Raw genomic sequence first — 5,996 nt, 5'->3', positions numbered from 1 at the left:
CTTTCCCAGATCTCGCGAGAACTCCTCGAGACTGCCAACATGCGCCCCTCCCCCCCCCCCCATATAATCTTTTTTTATACTTTTCCAATTCAATCAAATCAAATCCAATTCAGAGTCTCAACAAGTTGAGACATTTCAGATCCAGGCTGACAAGACAGGGCGAGTGACCAAACCACCCTGTCCTGGGCCTGATCTACATGAGCCAAGCTGATTGGAGAAGGGGGAGGTTCCTCCTCCAAAACTTGAGCTCATTTGCATCTTAGCCAAAAGGCCAAGATGCCGCTTTTAAAAATTGCTTCATATGAAACATATGAAGCCTCAGCATAACCTAATGACCTCGACCAAGTGCGGCCGACCATGGGCTGCCGTCCATACACTTGATCTTAGCCAAAAGGCCGAGAAGCAATATAATCTTCAATAACATGAGCCTCAGGTGGCACAGTGGTTAGCACTGCTACCTCTCAGCACCACGGACCCGGGTTCGATTTCGACCTGGGCTGACTGTGTGGAATCATAGAATCCCTACAATGCAGAAGGAAGGGATGAAGGAGCAGCGCTCTGAAACCTCGTGATTCCAAATAAACTTATCGGGTATGTTGTTGTTAGACTTCTTGCTGTGCCTCACAGCACCAGGGACCCGGGTTCAACTTGGGCTTCTGTCTGCGTGGAATTTGCATGTTGTCTCTGTGTCTGCCTGGGTTTCCTCCAGTTTCCTCCCACAGTCCAAATATGTGCAGGTTAGGTGGATTGCCCTAGTGGCAGTGGGATTAGTAGGGTAAATACATAGGGTTATGGGGATAGAGCCTGGGAGGGATTGTTTCTTTCTTGGTGCAGGCTCAATGGGCTTCATTCTGAGATTCTGTGATTCTATGGCCGTCAGAATAATCCAGCAGATCCTAAATGACACGAACATTTGATTTGATTTGTTACATGTATTATATAGTGAAAAGTATTGTTTCTTGCCTGCTATACAGACAATGCATCCCGTTCATAGAGGAGAGTACAGAATGTACCTGTTCCCCCACACAGGACAATCCAGCAGCTCCTGAATTACATGAGACTCGCTTCCCCCTGCCCAATCCAGCAGCTCCTCAATGCCAAGAGTCTGGCCCCACTTTACCATGACCTGTCCTTTCCTCAGCCTAAGGGGCTGGAAAGGGGGTAAAACGCCTCAGGCTGTATGTTTCACATGCAACGCATGTAGTAAATTGTAACCGTGTGGTATTGGAAGAAACATTTGGGTTTGCACCTTATGTAATGCAAATGGTCAAGTAATGTACTTTTATAAGTTTTATGAATAAAGTTTATTTTTGAAAAAAGAAATCCTCACCGTTATTGTGTATTTCCAGCATTTCCTTTTAATTTTCCAGTAATCAGCATCTAGGTACACCATACACATAGCAAAATATGTGTGTGTAAAATTTACATAGAATATGCATGATAGGAAGAGTTTATTGAAAAGTTATAATGAATGGAGAGACTCTGCTGCAATTTGACTTAACATTTTTTGGGATGAGATGACAACAGAATTTCTAAGGGCTTTTGCACTGGAGGTTGTCATAATTAGGGATCCATTTCAGGGTGGCTCCCTCTACAGTGAATCTGGGACATGTAGGAATAGAACAAACAACAATGTAACTCCTTAGCTAATCAAACTTTATGGAGTTCACTGGCTCGCCCAGCAATTATTGCCCATCCTTAATTGGCCTTGAGAAGATGATGAGCCACCTTCTTGACCACTGCAGGCCATGTGATGTAGGTACATCCACTGTTGTTAGGGAGGGAGTTCCAGCAACAGTAAAGTAACAGGGATCCAGTTCTAAGTCAGACTGAAGAATGGTTAATAAATCATAGAGTCTAATCCAGAAGGTGTTGCTTCATATTACCAATGCCAAATTACTTGCAGACAGAAGACCATTCAGTACATTAATCATGCACAGAAAACAAAATAGAGACGTAAAGATCAGAGACAGATATGAGGCAGAAATAAAAAGTTAAATTGTATTTTTTTATTTTTAAATCTCACAAATTGGAAGAAATTAGATGGCACATTTGTAAAAAGTTAATTTTCAGTGCCAAAAGGTTGTTTGGCAGTATAAGACTTACCGCACCATTAATTATCCACTTATGCTAGAATAGATAGCATCAACCCTTTCTGGTGAGATTAGTAGGTTTCTAATTGTTAAATACAGCAACTACACATGATCTATGTGTTTCAATGGTGAGTCCATAAGATACTGGTAAATCAAGGTTCTCGACTACTCAAACACACTCCTGGCCAGCCTCCATAAATTTGAGGTGGTCCAAAACTCTTCTGCCCATATTACAACTTGCATTCGGTAATCACCTCTGTGCCTGCAGATCTACATTTGTTCTCAGTTAAACAATGCCTCAATTTTAAAATTTTCATTCTCATTTTCAAATCCCTCCAAAGATCTCACCTTTCCCTATCTCCCCTAGTCTGCTCCAGTCCTATAACCCTCCCAAGATATCCACATTCCTCCAATTCTGGTGTTGGAGCTCGAAAGATATTTGGACACCGCGTTTGCAAGTGATGGATCCTTTATTGTCTTCTTCTCGATAAGGAGAGAAATGAAGAATTCCTAAGGCTTCTTCAGTCTACTCTTGCTCAATTGCTGACAGTCAGCCTTTTTTATACGGCACTTACAACTTCTAGTAAAAATAGTTATTTCTAGTCATGCACACTGGTAAATCATTTACATATGATACAAAGAGGTGGGCCCGAGACAATAGCTGTTTAATCGCGTCCCATTAGTAATGTAATAATCTTTAGTGGTAGATGGATGGAACATCCATTCAGACAATGGTCACTTAATCATGTCATTATTACAGTTTTGGTGCTGTTAGCAAGGACATCTAGCTCTGTCCTGTTAACAGATATAGTAAAGCATCCACCTTTTGTCTGCGCTGTCTATTTCATGTATATGCAGAGACAGCCAGTCTACAATGAGGGTGCTGTTGCTGATGTGCGAATTGTCCTGGCCCCCTGGCTGACCCCCTCTGAGCTCAGTTCTCCTCTCCCACACTGGTATCTCAAGCATCTTAAATGTTAATTAATCCACCCTTGGCAGGCATGCTTTCAGCTGTAAAGGCCTTAAGCTCTGCAATTTCCTCTCTAAATGTCTTCATCTTTCCACCTCTCTTTTCTCCTTTAAGGTGTTCCCTTTGGTTAAACATTCATGCCCTAATATCTACTGATGTGGCTCACACATTAATTTTAAAAATACTTTTCCAAAGCTCTTTTTTGCATTGATACTTATCAAACTTGAGTTTGAATTAAACCACAAGATGCAAGTTGCCTCTACTTTTTAAAAGGCTACACCCTGAATACATTCAATCAAAAGTGAAACAAATAATTGTTTTACAAACATGTTTTAACTATTTATGGATTTGGTCTAATGTAATAACCAGTTTTAATTCCATTATAAAATTCTTACCTAATCTCTCACTATCACTCCTGTTTGTTCTACAATATAAAGACACAAACTAAATTGAGTTTGTGTCTTTACGTGCCCTGTTTGTGAACAGAACTCCCACTTACCTGACGAAGGAGCAGCGCTCCGAAAGCTAGTGGCTTTTGCTACCAAATAAACCTGTTGGACTTTAACCTGGTGTTGTGAGACTTCTTACTGTGTTTACCCCAGTCCAACACCAGCATCTCCACATCATTGTTGCAATTATACAGGGCCTTGTATAATGGCCATTTGCCTTCTTTACCGCCTGCTGCACCTGCATGCTAACCTTCAGTGACGGGTGCACAAGGACACCCAGGTCCCGCTGCACATTCCCCTCTCCCAATTTACAGCCATTCATAAACCAATTCTCATTTTCCTATGATCAACTATCTTGCTAAATCCCCTTTTCCCAACTCACCCCTAACAAAAATTGTGTTTATTATGGATTCTATGGAGTTAGCAGCCACCTGGTCACCTGTCTCTACTGCTGTCCCTCCTCCTTGATAGTTTCATCAAAATCACTTCCAATGTTTAACTTACTCTCGCTGTAACTTTTGTGTCCTGTTTGACCCAGAGCTGACCTTCCAAACCCTCTCCATCACAAAGGCTGCATTTTCCTTTCTAACATCACCTAAACTCCACTCAAATCACAGCTCTCCTGTTGCTGAAAACCTCTGCAAAGTTTTAACTCCCTTCATGGCTTTCCCCCTCTTGTTCTCTGCAACCTTCTCCAGCCCCATAATTCCCATTCAGCTTTTAACTCCAGTGTAGTACTGGAAGAGTGTGTTTACAGAGGTGAATTTTTTTTGATTGAGATATTAAACCTCAGATGGATGTAAAATATTCCATGGGACTAATTTGAAAATGAGCAAGGCAGCAAGTCTGTTCTACAGGCCAATATTCAGCCTTCAACCAACATCAGTAAGATTGGTTATCTGTTTATTACCACATTGTTTTTTGCGGGACCTTGCTGTGCGATAGTGAGAATTGTGGGTACTGTCAATGTACAAATGGAAACCAATGTGTTTTTAGATTATGTAATGAAGGGGCAGCATGAGAAATATGGGGGAACACCAGAATTAACCTTGCAGACATAGGAAGCACTTTCAGTTTCAGCAACAATCCCCTCCAGATCTCTGCAACCTCCACCAGCCACAGAGACTTCCCATTCCACTGCTATACTGGAATAGTGCTCAGTAACCAACTCCCAATGAAAACTTTTAATGGACATTTTGTCATCACTGCAAACCTTATAAAAGACCCAGGACACAAGACAACTGACTCCAAATGCCCCGTAAAATTCAGGACAGTTGGTCACCCCGAGAGTGTTTTTTGAAGTTTATTTATTAGTGACACAAGTAGGCTTACATTAACACTGCACTGAAGTTACTGTGAAAATCCCATAGTCGCCACACTCCGGTGCCTATTCGGGTACACTGAGGGAGTTTAGAATGGCCAATGCATCTAACCACCACGTCTTTCGGACTGTGGGAGGAAACCGGAGCACCCGGAGGAAACTCACGCAGACACAGGGCAAACGTGCAGACTCTGCACAGATAGTGACCCAAGCCGGGAATCGAACCCGGGTCCCTGGCGCTGTGAGGCAGCGGTGCTAACCACTGTGCCACCATGCTGCCCTTGACCACATACTATCGTACAATCCCAGATTTTATTAATTGAATTTGAACTCCAGCAGCTGCTACAGTTGAATTTGAACCTATGTTCCCTAGAGGGTGGGCCTTAGTCACGGGTCCAGTGACATTGCCACTGTGCCACTATGTCGTACTGTCGGAGATGCCGCCTTTACAAAAAAAATCCCAAGCTGCCATTTCCAGAAGAAAAAGATCCTATTTTCTCTCACTCTGTGGGGTTTCTGTAAAAGAAAAGACCCAAGCCATTGTCTTTGATCTCAGTCATAAATGTCAAACCCTGACCTCTAATCCCCCTTCTTCTCTTGGATTAAAGTTTTGATTTGATTTGATTTATTATTGTCACATGTATTATCATACAGTGAAAAGTATTGTTTCTTGCACGCTATACAGACAAAACATACCGTTCATAGAGAAGGAAATGAGAGTGCAGAATGTAGTGTTACAATCATAGCTAGGGTACAGATAAAGATCAACTTAATGCAAGGCAAGTCCATTCAAAAGTCTGGCAGCAGGGAAGAAGGTTGGTACGGGACCTCAGGCTTTTGTATCTTTTTCCCAAAGAAAGAAGGTGGAAGAGAGAATGTCCGGGTTGCGTGGGGTCCTTGATTATGCTGACTGCTTTTCCCGAAGCAGCGGGAAGTGTAGACAGAGTCAACAGATGGGAGACTGGTTTGCGTGATGGATTAGCTTCATTCATGACCTTTTGTAGCTTCTTGCACCTCCCCCCCACCCTCCACATCTCATTGACAAAAGCTGTGGACTGTCCCTGGACTACAGATATCAGCATAGCAACCATGTAGTATGTAGATGAATGCACAGGATATTTTAAATATATACATATCATGGAAGTTCTAAACCGTGGGGTTTC

This window comes from Mustelus asterias, chromosome 24 (assembly GCF_964213995.1).
Source record: "Mustelus asterias chromosome 24, sMusAst1.hap1.1, whole genome shotgun sequence".
Lineage (NCBI taxonomy): Eukaryota > Metazoa > Chordata > Chondrichthyes > Carcharhiniformes > Triakidae > Mustelus > Mustelus asterias.
The sequence above is the reverse complement of the archived record's forward strand: the minus strand, read 5'-3'. Positions refer to the sequence as shown.